At 34.2% G+C, this 15113-nt stretch overlaps 1 pseudogene across 1 annotated transcript in view; it reads right to left on the bottom strand.

The window, feature by feature from the left end:
• LOC311439799 (heparan sulfate glucosamine 3-O-sulfotransferase 1 pseudogene) overlaps nt 1-15113 on the bottom strand; it is a 163531-nt pseudogene that overhangs the window by 89773 nt on the left and 58645 nt on the right. The window contains exon 5 of the transcript XR_014698920.1: nt 8833-9117. The product of XR_014698920.1 is annotated as a heparan sulfate glucosamine 3-O-sulfotransferase 1 pseudogene (transcript). The remainder of the gene's footprint in view (nt 1-8832; nt 9118-15113) is intronic.

Below are 15113 nucleotides of genomic sequence, written 5' to 3'. Positions count from 1 at the left end.
AACCAAAAACAAAAAAGTAACCTGCCCACTGGTTAAGACCTGACTCTCTGAAGATGCCCTATTTTAATTGCATTCATCGTGCAGTAATTTGCATTTATTCACATAGAACCAATACTATTTACACGCTATAGATATGGACACAAAACATCCACATTAATCTTTGGGGTATATTTTGTCCATTTAAATCACCATGCTTTCAAATTCCAGTTCACTGTGACATTGCCCTTCACATTTTAAAGTTAGAAAAAAAAAAAAAAAGCAGTTCATGAAAAGAAATGCCTCATAGTGGTGATACACCCATCCCTTGTGGACTTTCGTGGACTTTTTTTTTTCCCTCCAATTTCTTTATAGACAAAAGCAATAGAAATTACTCAGTACTGCAGATTCAGCACCTGAAATATAGCACCTGCAGGAAAGGACAGGAACAATCCTAAATAACTAGGGGGTATTGAGAAATGACATTTTGCACCAGGTAGCTGTCTTTTTGACAGATCAAAGATCAACATAAAGAGAGAAAATATGTGCACCTTTCTGTTGTTTTGCAGTATATAGGTCTCTCTGTACAAGTCCATAAGTGAACCGTGAAAAATATTATTACTTTATATTATAACATGTCTGTGCAGTGTCTAAGTTCTTTGTGGTGTGTTTTTTTTTTTTTTTTTTCCCACCAAACTTCCTATGTTAATAGATAAAACAGAATCACAGAAGGTTGGAAGAGACCTCCAAGATCATCGACTCCAACCTCTGACCTAACACTAACAAGTCCTCCACTAAACCATATCTAAGCTCTACATCTAAACGTCTTTTAAAGACCTCCAGGGATGGTGACTCAACTACTTCTCTGGGCATCCCATTCCAATGTGTTTCGGTAAAGGAGTTCTTGCTAACATCCAATATAAACCTCCCCTGGCTCAACTTTAGCCCATTCCCCCTCATCCTGTCACCAGGCATGTAGGAGAATAGACCCAGCTCGCTACAGCCTCCTTTAAGGTCAAACCTTACAGACATCTTTCAACACAAGGAATCTTATAGATTTATCATCCTGTACAGAATTCTGACTTGTTCCATTCTTCCTTATCTTCCCACGTATTTCTGTCTTCAGTCCTTTTATCCAGCTAGATGGAAAACACTAGGAATAAAAGTACATACATGTACATCGATTTTTTTGAAAGTCATATATTTGTGTATTTTGTAGAATATTGTGACTATTTGTGTATTTGTAGATAATGGGCTGTTTTTTGGCTGAAAAGTAATTGCTTAAAAGTTATTTTATGGGGAATAAGAGCTGGTCTGAGACTTAGCACTTGGTACTACCTACTAAGAGTCATATTGCCACTATTAACCCTTATAAGGGGTTACATCAATTAAATTTACTCCAGATAAAAGATCTACTAAAGGGCAACCAGGCTGAAGTCCAAACAATAACAATGCAATCTACATACAGTCATCATCTCCTTTTATTTTCAGTCATCGAGCTAAATTATGCTTTCACTTAATACCAACACAGCTTGAGTTGACCAATATCAGGTGACAGAAGAACTTAGCTGACTGAAGTACTTTAAGATGATTCATCTGGTGCTAATAGCGTAGGCACCAACAAGGGATGGTGAATAATTAAGTGAAAAGAGACAAGCAACATTCAATTAGACAGGCTAATTTTGATAACAAGTAATAGCTACTATTGATAACTATTATATAACTTCATGAAACGTACAATAAATGCTTCAAATGCTATAGGTTACTGCATATTACTTAAATTGTATGCAGGTATTCTGTACTCTGAACTATTAGTAGTACCTTAATTGCTATCCGTTTGCTCAAATATACTTAAAAATGTAGAAAGAACTATGCATGGATGCATCACAGAGAGGTCAGGTACTTAGAAATATTTACTATCAGCTGAATTTAGTTTCCATCTGTGTGTCTTATTGGCATCAATATTCTTGTACCACCATGATCAATTTGATAATAATTTGATGAAGCTAACATCAATATAAAGTACAGATGTAATCTGATGGTAGGTAAAATTTGCAGATGGGTGACTGGCATTTTGGATCTGGGTAGCATTCTGTCTTCTAGACATCACATCAACAAGGGGAATTAGGTACGTAATTCTCCAGGGTTTCAGACGCAGTTAAGTTCCCAAAAGATAAATGAAGAATTGAGACAAAATTTATTACATAAAAAAGTGGCATTGCCACTACTACATTGTCTTCTTACTCTACTTCAGTGGTTGAATTTTGAACAAAGGGTAAATGAAGATGTATATTGGTTATTGGTCTTTCATGAATGAAAGGCACTTAGTTATGAAACGTTAGAAATTATATTCACCTTCTCAATGTTTCCTTCTTGGATAATTTACTCATCACATTGGGATTCCAATTGGAGGTTTATAGTTTATTTATACTATATATTCACTATAAGTCTTGCAGTTATCATGGCATGTCGCTTACCAGTCAGAGTCCATTCTGGACTCCAGGTATCTAAATGCCTACATATAAACTGCAGTTTATCATGCAGAATCTACACTCTGTGGCAAATAGTCTGACTTGTTGTAGCGAGAATGTTTGTAGTAAATGGATCTTCTTTACATCATTTTATTTTGTCTTTCTTTATCCTACTGTCTTCTATTCTTTGTCTGATGGAAAGAAAAAATAAATAAACCTTTGTTTTAGGAGTGTAATGCTAATTGTTGATTATGGTACTCAAACCCCGAAGTTGCCTGATAGATGACCAATAGTTGATCATAATTCATAGGATGTGCCTTAATAACCAAATACATAGGTGCTTTAATTTCTACTTGTAGATTTTTTCCTGTCTCATAAATATATATGATATTTTCTGTGCAGTTCTATTCTCAAGATTCTATATATTTTCTAGTGCCATTATTGTTCTCTAAGATTTTGGTTTGTAATGCCAGTTCACTGTTGATGGTGGCAAAAAAATTTATCAATTATACATTCAACGTTTCAGATGTCACAGGTAACACAGTAAAAAAAAAAAAAAAATCACTGCTTTAAAGTCAATTTTTTATTCTCATTGCAATTGATTGAAAACTAGGTCAACAGCCACTCCAAATAGAGAGTGATATTAAATGTGGGAGAAATGTTATACAGAAATAATTAAGCACTTACTATCTTAAATTGTGATAATATTCTTTCAATTGTACCTGCTGACATAAATTTGAAAGCAAACTCTTTTGCTTCATGTAATATCCAGTTTCAGGACTACAACACAATGAAAACATCACTTTTCTTTGGAGCCTCAGTAATTGCAATGTGATAAACATTCAGGCATGCCACATGCTAATGAGTGGTCTTTATATATAGTAACTAGTAATTAAATTTTTTTTTTTTTTTTTTTTTTTTTTTTTAACTACCTTAATTGGTGGTTAATTTATGCACCTGATTTTTCAGGTGCTTTTACATACTCATTAAAAATGACCTCCAAGAAAAGCAGGCATGCTGAAAAAGGAGACAGAATGACAGTTTGGTTGCTACTAAGTGTACTACTTCCCTTTCTCCGTGTAGGGAAATGCTTTTTAAGTACTGTAATTACATATGATGGAAATAGTAGAACAGTTTCAGAAATTTCGTATTCAACCATATTACAGCACTAGTTGCAGAGCTATCAGTATTTTTTTTCCAAGTTCCTGTTTTCCATTTTCTACCAAAATTCACTAGTGGCTGAAATCTGATTGTTTACTGTTTTAGACTGGAAAATTTTGCATTGTTTTGTTATATCATATCTGTCTCTTTGTCTGAATATTAAGTGTTGTGGTTTAACCTCAGCAGGAAGCTAAGTACCTACCACACAGCTGCTCACTTGTTCTCCCCTAGTGGGATTGGTGAGAGACTCAAAAAGGTAAAAGTGTGAGAACTCAAAGGTTGAGATAAAGTCAGTTTACTAGGTAAATTTGCACAAAAGCTATGTGTACAAGCAAAGTAAAACAAAGATCTGCTACTTCCCATTGGCAGGCAAGGCTTCAGCCACCTACAGGAAATCAGGTCTCATCACTTGTAAGGGTTTCTTGGGAAGACAAATGCCATCATTCCCAATATCACCCCAGTTTTACTGTTCAGCATTATGTCATGTGATACAGAATATCCTTTTGGCTGGTATGGAGCAACTGTTCTGATTCTGTCCTGTCCCAGCTTCTTGTGCACCACCAGGTTCCTCACTGGCAGGGAGGAGTGAGAAGCTGAAAAGGCCTTTGCTCTGTGTAAGTGCTGCTCTGCAACTACTAAAACCTCAATGTGTTATCAATATTATTCTCATCCTAAATCCCAAACACAGCACCATACTGAGAAGAAAATTAACTCTATCTCAGTCAAAAACAGGACATAAGAAACTACTTATAATATTCTAATTTTATGAAGCCAACTAAAGATTTTTTTTTAATTATATAATGCAGATTAAGTGGATTAAAATGTGTTTTTTAACAAAACTGTTAGAACTACATAAAATTAATCACAACACGTGTACAGTGACTTCAGCTCGATACTATAATGTCCTTAAAGCTTTGCACAGACTGGGAAGCTGTGAAGCATCTGCTGCCTTGTTAAACAAATGCCTCTCACTGGGGAGAAGTAAACATAGGTTTTCATTTTATGCAATAAATGAATTGATAATGTTTGAGATCTAAAATATCCATGTACATAGCAGCCACCATGGCTTTACAGATATAGGAATACAAAAGTTAAATTACTGTCTTCTAGTAATAAGTCTGCCTCACTATACTTTCACAGGCATATTAAAAATTCCATGGGCATCTGGTGTCCGAAAACCACTTTTCTCACTGGTGATCCTGCTAAACAGTTGCATAAATGCACTGACAAATCTATTACTGTGGCATGCTGTGGCCAAGACAAAGTGTGTCCAAGTATTTCAAAATCTTTTGAAATTTTCTATTTATTCTATTTATTTCTATTTATTCTAAATATCTATTTCAAAAATCAAGTATTTCAAAACCTCAAAAGTGACCATCTCCAACCACTGATCCACCCTTGCTTTGCCTCTAATGTACTTTGAAATACTCTTTTCACATCAAGGATATCTATGGGGGCAGAGGTGTGCTTGGTAAAACACACACCCACTATTTTTTTTAATTTTATTTTTTTTAAAGTTTGCATCTATCTGTGGCTGAATTCATCACTGCTAAAACAAGGTGCTCAACTCTGCACAATACTGTGAAGACAATCTTTTTAAGCTGTCTGAAGTACCGTAATACTCTACTAAGTCATGTCAAAGGTCTTTAGAATCACTTCAAAAACATTAATTCCAACAGAATGATTTCTTAGGTATTCTGCTATAGGATTTGATACAAGAATGCTAAAAAGGTGCGGTCATCTCAATCTCTGGATGTTTAGAAGACATAAGAAGAACAAATAATAACCAGGCTACTCTAATGTGTTTTACCTGTCTTTCTAAGCTTACCGAAGCTTTATAATGCAAAGACATGGTGAATTTTAGATGAGGAGCCACATCTTCCTAAGTCCTTGTATGGTAGCTAATACAATGGCCCATAATCAAGGCCCTGCTGAAAACTAAGTATTAAATAACAATAGCAATTCAAATAATAGTACCAACTCTCTAGAGCACAGTACATTGATTGCCTTGTACTTTTCATAGGATAATTTAAAAAGCAAAATAAAATGTGGATTGATTGTACATCAAATATGGAATAACATTATGTATAGTATGAGTGTGGTGAAATGTTCTCTAAAGGAAAATGCATACTAATATGTAAAGCCTGCTCTGTTCTGCTTCCTTTTTCATTATAGCTGATGTTTCATTTTAACATATACATTTGAAACTCACTTTATGTTTTAATGGAATGCTCTGGGCCAAATTGATCCCCAGTGTAACGTTGCATGTGTATGTCAGACAATTATTACTATATTTAATGGCATGAGTTTGGGGTGGCTGCATAATTCATGTGGGGCATATTGATAACAAGGTCATTAAGGTCATTGCAAGAATTTAAAATATTTCTGCAGTTCAGAAATGTACTTTTTATATACATACTTTTAAAATGTATGCTTACTAGTTTTTTTTGTTTGTTTGTTTAATTGACGAGTACTAAGATTATTTATTTTACCCTCTGTCTATAAAGTCAAATTTCATTAGCTACTATTTGCAGGCTTGGAATGACTACCTTAAATTTGAAAATCTCAAAAGAAAATTCCAGTGCTGTAGCAGATTCTCACTCTCTGAGAAGATTAATGGAGCAGACTTGTAGTACATTTTCTGTATCCTGTGGCTATTCATTTAACATATTCATTATGCCAAGACACCATGTTATTGAGCATTTTCAGGAACCTGCTCTATTTTAATTTTTTTTTTTATTATTTTTAGCGACAAAGCTCCAAATTATCTTCATTATATTGTTAGACTGTGCAGGGCTGTCTATAGGAATTACTTGAAGGAGTTCATTATATTTCTGACATAATTTATAACAATAGCCTGGAGTTATGTTTTATCTGTTGTGGTGACTCTATGCCCTTTTTTCTCACAGCTCCTGCCATAGGGGATGCAGCCAAGGTAAAATGGTACTACATCTATATTGCTAAGAAGTAATTTCTACTCCTCTTAAAGTTAGGTTTTTCAGCTGTGAACTGAAGAAACACAAATAGATCTTGTAACTTACAGTATGGACTAGACCATCCACAGTAGCATCCACTAGACCAGCTCCTAGTATTTGGGATGCAGAGACATGGTATGGAAATTTATCCCAGAATTTTATAAACTACCAACTGAAAAGTATGAACGCTTACTTTGACTGGAGGTGTATAGAAAATGTCCTTCATTTTTGCATAGCAACATAAAATTTTGCCTTGACCAAGGGCTGAGTGACTCAGTCATAATCAATAGGACATTGCAAACAAGGCCTAAACAAAATGAACCATGACTGACATGGCAATGCAAGTAGGATCTGAGTGTAATGAGCCTTGGCTTGGGCCACAGATTGACAACTGACAGGAGAACAGTACCTGAGATGGCTGGAAGTTTGTACTGCAATCTGATTGGCAGCTTGTGCCAACATCCAGCTATAAAGAAGACACTTGGCAGTAAATGCTGGGGTTGGGGGACGGGGCGGGGGGAGATATTGTTTTGGGGACATCCAACACTGTGTTGAAGAAGAGTACCTGAGGTGAAATTTTTATGTGTTCGTGCTGAGCCTCTGACCAACAGCCTGCTCAGAAGGAGTATCACACTCCCCTGCTCTTGACCATGCTGCCTCACTGGGCTGGTAATTGAGGTTGGTTTCAATTAGTTGTGTGTTTGTGTATTTGTGTGAAAAGCTTTTTCTGACACAGTCGATTCATTGCTTACTGCAATTAAATTGACCTTAGCTCTGTTGCAATGTATAGTATTCCTTTTCCTTTAGTGACATCATTCAATTCCTGTTTGCAGTATTCAGGGATGAACATATTATTTAGGTATTGGTCACTTCTAAGAAGCACTTATCCCTTGCCTTGAACACCTCAAATCAAGTTAAGTAAGAATATTATGGCCTATATAGAGTAAGTACAAGCACTCTAAGTAGAGCTGGAGAACTCTGAGTTACCTTGTATGGTTTGCAAGCATTTTGTGACATACAGGTACAACAGTGTTTGGAAAACGTAACATCAAGCAGGAAAGTTTTGAAAACTCCTAGTAACAGACATAAGGCTATGGTTCAAATGCTTAGAGAACTGGAGCAAATAGTAGTAAATTGACCAATAATAGTTGACTAATATGACTAAAATGAATGACTTCATTTATTCTACTTTGAATATTCTCCTTGTTTTCAAAGTATCCAGAGGTAGCCAAGTAAATCCTCTGCAATCAGAAAAAAAAAAAAAAAAAAAAAAAAAAAAAAGAATAAAAAAAAGCCCCTGCTGATCTTGCTTTTCAAGAAATTATCCTGTGTAAATTATTGAAAAGATGAGTCACTTTTTCCACAATTTCCTGTAAACACACGCATATTTCATGAGATCCTGTGGGAGAGGAATATTTTAAAGCATAAGGCCATAGACTTATAATTAACTTTTGTACTTTAGAAATATCTGACACACATGGGTCAGAAAAATCATTTTTGAACTAAAGGTTTATATTTTCAAGAAAAATATCAACTTTTTTTTTTTAATTGCATACCATTATATTCTGACCATCCATTCTTTAGCTGTGCTTTTTTCAGCAGATTTTCATCATGCTTGCTAGTGTTAGAATATAGGTATACCAAGACCAATTTGTTAACTAAATCCCTTCTTCCTCCTTTATTCTTTTTCTTTTTACTGTCCCCTGCATGTTCTTAATATTAATTATGAAAAACCTAAAGTGTGTTTCTTGCAAAAAATACAACTCGAGAATTCGGCAGTGCCCTTTTACAGCTAGACCCTGATTTAAGAGCCAACACAGATAAGAGCATAAGATAGTATGCTGTTCTAGCACATTAAAAGGTCAAATTTAAATGAGTTCAATATTGAGATACTGTTCTTCATCTCAGGAAGTAACCAGTTATGAACTCAAGTTAAATATATATGCCATTTCAAAAAAAGGCATGTGAGTTATATTGATGACTTTAAGCCATAATTACGCCAGTATTAACAAATACTTAACCTCCGACTCCTAATCAGTCATACCAGAATTAAGAAATATTTAAGGTTTGCAAAACAAAATTATGTATTCATGTTTGGACTTCTTTCTTCTACTGTAAAGGTTTGCTACGTGTGCAACAGTATTTCCCAAACTATTTAGTCCTGTTATCCTCATGCAGAGTAACTTTTACCTTGTTCTGATCACTTATGTTCTTTTTAACTGTTAAGAGATACTAAGTATGATAAATACCTTCAGTGCTTCTGTTGTGGGCAAGGTCTGACTGTGAACATTGCATTCAGGAGTTATTTTCTTAAATTTCTTCATGTGAGGTATCTGCATTAGATACAAGGCTGGCAGAGTACAGGATCCAGGTGGAGCCTTTTCAAGAGCTTTTTCTTCACTGTTGCTAAGATCATTTATCTGTGTGGCAATGTCCTATTCAGATCTTGCAATGGGATCAATTTTGACTATGGAAGTTCACAGTAACATCAGCATGTCTCTTTCATTCTTCATGAAGGAATGAGTTCTGTATACCTGAAGTCACACATTAAAAAACAAAAAAAAAATATATTTTACTCTTCTGCAAACAACTGTGTGTATACAATGTATTTATGTGTGTATGTGTATATATATATACACACATATACACACATCAAGTCAGATGAAATATAAATAAAGTGAATAGGGGCTCTAAGCATTGTTTCAACCTGTTTATTCTGAATAGCTGCATTGTGCTTCAATGGAATCTGTTGGACTTTTGCCACTGACTTCAAAGGAATCAGATTCAGGCCACTAAAAACAGCAATTTTTATAAGTCAATAATATTTAAAAAAAGCCTGGCTTTGAAAGTCATGATATGAAGCTCAGAGCTTACTCTCCCCTATGTAGAAATAACCTGTAGGGGGGAGAATGGAACCTTTAGATACTTTAGATAATTAACTATTTGGTAATTCTTAAGCTGCTCAATAGTGCTTTTTATCTTCAAAGTGGTTTATAAACATTAACTAAGTAATCCTCTCAATCCTCTGAAGTAAATAATTTGGTATTTTATATCCTGGAGAACTGCTATAAATTAACAGGAAATACTGAAAATAGTACTTTCATTTACTTTTTTTTTTTTTTTTTTTTTTTTTTTAAGTAGAAAAATGAAAAAAGTGCAAAAATATCAGGCTGTGAATCTGCATTCCTTTGGTGCTTATTCCATTTCAACAGTTACTGATCCAAAGCAAAAATATAATCTGTATGACTTTGTCCATTGCCAGAGATAGGAAGCCTACTACAGAAAGCAGCTGCCTCAGAATTCCACATCTCTTTCAAACAATCATACCCTCTCTCAAGTGAACTTTTCTGGCACATGCTTCAAGTAGACTTTGCTGTTGTAGAAACATTTAAGTTAGAAAAGACCTTCAATATCATCCTGATTTGTGGAAAGATGCTTTGACTGTAAACTCTCACTGTAGAGGAAATCTAGTGTAGATAACTGAGAAGTAGGAAAAAATAAACAAACAGCTACAAACAGAATATTGTAACACACAAATAAGATCCTGTGACTATGAAACACAGTTCAATGAAAATATCAGCTAGATGCTCAATAGCATTAAAAATATAAATACATGCAATACTATGAATGATAGTTCACTCAGGCTTCATTTTCAGTATATATAGGCTTCATTTTCAGTATATATTTTAGTAGATAATCTATTAATTCCTATATATATACAATTATATACATAAGTGGACTGGAGAATAAATGTGTAATATAAGCTTTCAGGTTTTGGTGTTCTTTCTTAGTGGGGGAATTAAGCATATTTTCTACAATGTTTTTCCAGTAAACTGCATTTCTCTAACAACTGACAGCCTACCACCCACACTGAAGCCCTCCCAGATTTATGACTGTGTTAAAAAGACTGAGAAACAAGGTAAGCTAACAGATACATCAACAGATAGCATCATCCAACAGGTATATTTGCATTGGAGATCAGCAACACTAACTTAACTAACTTTACAATCTCCTATAAAATGCTGAACACAATATCAAAGCACTAGCTAATAGAGTTCTGATTGGTACTAGTGGCCATGAAAAAATGAAAATCTGAATGAGATAACTAAAAACACTTCTGACAGTTACATCAGGAAATATGTGAATTTACTTTATTGTATGAATTTTTACATACTTTTACATATTTAAAATTATTTAGACAGCTTATTCTGGTAAAGAGTAAATTATTTTTCCTTTCTGCTGATTACTGAGGAAAAATGTCAAAGACTATCTTTTCCCATGGTAATATGACAAAAGTTTCCACATTTTGAAAAAACAGGATCTTGATCAGAAACAAACAAACAAACAGAAGTGGAAGGAAAGAAATGCCACAGTCTTAGCCCATTCTTTTCTCTTCAGGGACTCAGAAGAGTTCCAATCTTTCTTTCACTGCAGCTTCAGACAACAACAGAATCTACACTGCAGGTTCTGGAATCTACATTGCAGGACACTAGTCCTGCTTTGTCCTAAATATTCAAAATGAGTGTGCCCTAAAGTGCTTATAGGAACTTCTGACACAAATAATAAGAGTGCTATGCAATATAAACACATGAGGAGTCCTTACAAGAAGATGCAGCCTCTATATGATTTGGGGATGTCCTTCACTGTGTGTCCTTGTTGAGGCATCATTCTGTGTGTTCTCATAGCTCCCACTCCCCGTTTGAGATAACATTTGTCTTTCCCAACCTTAATAATTCTATGATTTGTATAAATATCAATATTCATTCTGTTTGAGTACTCTAGGCAGCACTATCAAATGTGGTTGTTTTTTTTTTTTGTTTGTTTGTTTGTTTTGTTTTTCCAGTCTAGGGATAATCTCAAAAAGATCCAAGAATTATATTTTTTGAAGAAAAAAAAAAAGTTATTTTTTGTCATATAAAAAGTTGGACTATTAATAATTCCATGTCTCTTCTCTTTGTCCCTCTTTTGCAGGTATGTATGTAGGATTTTTTTCAGGATCTACTTTCATGATCTACTGTTACGCATATAGTTTTCCTTAAAGCTGACATTTTTAATTCAACATTTATTGTTATTTCAACACACAGTTTTCACCAAAACCTATTTTCCCAACATTATAGTTCTAGTAAATGAAACAATATTTGGACTAAAATATCAAGAACATGTGGACATTTTAGTAGAAATATAAAGTACCCCACCTACTTAAAATCCTACAAAATGAAAGCAGTATAAATGTTAATGATAGTAAATGTCTTATGTCTTCTTTTCCCCAAAGATTAAATTATTAGCAATTGTAAATGATAACAAGTAAGATTCTAATTAAACATTAGCTATTAAAAGGAGAACTATTAAAAGGGTTCAGCACACATCTGGAGTTTATCCACAGTTTATTTTCTATTCCACAGCTACTTTTCCTTGGATTCTGAGTGTTCTAAAAGAAAGAACAGAATGAAGAATTTCTTAGAGGCTGCTGTTCCTCTCAGTCTGCTGATCCAAATCTTACTGCAGAACCTAGTTACCATACTCTTAAAGGCTGCCCTATTTGAAAGTTTTAGCTATTAAATTTTTCATCCCTAATACACATTTAAGGAATAAGTTTGCCAATTGATAAAACTGTTAAAAATATATCTTAGAACTTCAGAGCACTGAGAATCAAGTTTTTGAAAATGTTCAGCCATAGAGTATTTATGTGTATATATATATATATAAACAGTACTAAACATAAATAAACAATATGAATAGTATTAAATCTACAAAGTCACATAACTGAATTTTGAAACTAGAAGAAATCTGAAAAAAAAAAAAAAAAAAAAAAAGACTTAGCAAACCTGTCTCATGTCACCTGGAATAATTTGATATTGGGAGAGAAGTATATTTTTTAAACTGTTGGAGACAGGAAATTATTTTAATATACTTGGGTCTTAGTCTGTCAGTTTAAACCTTCCACATATACATCAAAGACAAATATAACTAATGAAATATTCTGTTCAAAAAGGCATCAGGAGTAGTTAGAGGGTGGTCTAAAAATCAAGAAGAAAAATATTAATGTATAAATAGTAGATATGCTTCATGTCAAAAAGTAAGCCAGTCAATGCTTGACATGTTTAACCACAAAAAAACCTTTCACTTTGAACTACCATTTCATTCTCCCCTTGAAACTACTATCTGAAGCATCTGACACTGCCTGCTGTGAGAGTTATGACACTGAAGTAAAAGGACTCACCAGTGCAGTTACTGTTAATTTCTGCTGCCCAAAATTAGAATTCCCACTGGCCTTGAAAAAGTCCAGATCTTGACCAAAACAGTGACATTAGGGACAACTCCTCCCCCCTCCTATCCCCTACCTCCTTTTTATAGATATCTCCTCACAAGAAAAAGTGTGTATTTATACACTTTTTTTTTTTTTTTAAATGTAGTGCACTCTTTATACAGTACACTTATAGTACACTTAGCAATGAGAACTGAGGCTTAGAACTAATAGAACCAATGATAATGGTTAAAAAGAACTTGCTCAACAATTGGACAATTGATTCACCATGAAACTAATATATAAAAGACACTTTACAAGGATCTTCTATGAGGAGTGTTATAAAATATTCATGGGGTGCCTCTACATCCAGCGTGTAACTAGGATACTGTTTCTGGAGATACCTTTACAGAAATATGATACTCAAAATATGAACATCTGGTAATCAAATGCATGGCAGTGTTGTACTTACATGAGAAGCATGATTTATTCCCAAGGAAGGATATTAATTCTAAACACAGGTCTTCCAGACTTTCTGGAAGACAAAAATATGAAAGAGACAGGGGGAAAGTTGAACTGTGTGTATCAGGAGGAAAATCAGAACTGAAAAATTGCTGTAGTGAGCCTCAGAGCAACATAATGAATCAATCTGGGATTAAACTACTAGGCAGGAAATAGAATAAGGATAGCACTAGGGAGGTTGTACAGACCTCCAGGGCAAGACAAAACATGAGAATAAAATTCTGCTTAAAGTTGAGGTGAGAAAAAGAAGGTTAAAAGAAAAACAAAAAAAAAAAAAAAAAAAAAAAAAAAACAACAAACTACAAAACACTGTAAGAATTGGTCATTTCAACACTCTAATAACAAAAGAAAAGAAAAGAAAAGAAAAGAAAAGAAAAGAAAAGAAAAGAAAAGAAAAGAAAAGAAAAGAAAAGAAAAGAAAAGAAAAGAAAAGAAAAGAAAAGAAAAGGAGACAGAGGAGGAGAAGTATGGCAATGAAAATGTAGTGAATGATTACATCTAAATTAATAAATTAGGGACACAAAGATGTGAATGCAAAGACCCTATTGCCAAACATATTTGTTTAGCATTAGCTAGCAACAAGGACAGTATTAATGCTTTTGTAAAATTTTGCAAAATACATTTAGTGTGAGGAATTGACAGACCTTATGTATTTCAATACAGTAATGCAGGAAATAAAACCTTTAGAGATATGCCAGTTCTACATGAATTTACACAGCTGGAAAAAATGGGAAGAGAAATGCTGAGTAATGGACATGAAAGACAAATTCTTTGTCCCTGTAAAATGGTGCGGCTCCATTAACTTTTTCATACAGTTCAAGCCAGGAAGGATCCATTAGATCATCTATTCTGACCCTGTATATCATAGGTCATTACATTTCATTTTCAGTTGTACTCGGCTCAGTAGTTTATGTTTAACATATTACACGAAAACATCTAGTCTTGATTTGAAGGCAGAGAGATGGAGAATCAAACGCTGTCCTTGGCTTTTTGCTCTGAAGGTTAAATACCTCTGCTGCTGTGAAATTGTGCCTTATTCCTCATTTGAATTTGTTTGGTTTCAGCTTATAGTCAGTTCTTATTACAAGACATTTTTTTCTGCTAGCTTAAATAGTCTTTTAACTCTTCATATGTTTTTTATTGTTGACCTACTAGATCATAAGCAAGTCACTTCTCTTGCCTTAGAAAGCCATACAGAACAAGTTATATTTTTGTTCATGCCTTTTTATAAAGCTTTTTCTCCTGCTTTAATTGGTTTTCACATTCAGACCCCACAATACTTGCACTGGTCAAGGAAAACTTACCTCTTTATCCATATTTCATCACCCTTTGCATATACCTTTCTGTAATCATTTTGACAGAGTATCATACTGAGTCCAGCTTGAGCTGCGTATCTATTGTTTTTTTGAGGCAACAAAGCTCAGAGTTTTAAGTAGTCTTCCTATATAATTAATATACAAAGATAGGTTCCTTTAGAAGCCAAACAATATTTTACCTCATTTACCACAGTGAGAGGACATAGCGACTGAGGTTCTTATTTGGAAACTTTTTGGTATGAATAAAATACTGCAGGATACACACAAAGATAATTCAGCTCTCTAAAATGTACCTGGAATTTTGGTCTTTTTCTGGCAATTTCTGCAACCAGTAGGGAGAAAAAGCAAGTTCTAATCTTGTTATCTATTTCTTCTCCTGCTCTGTCTGCTCTCCACCATTTCTTCTGTATTTCATACAGGAACTGTCTGCAAATTCTTGGAAACAGGA

Source organism: Aythya ferina (genome assembly GCF_964211825.1).
Source record: "Aythya ferina genome assembly, chromosome: 7".
Lineage (NCBI taxonomy): Eukaryota > Metazoa > Chordata > Aves > Anseriformes > Anatidae > Aythya > Aythya ferina.
Note: the sequence above shows the minus strand (reverse complement) of the source record. Positions and strands in the feature narration are given on the sequence as shown.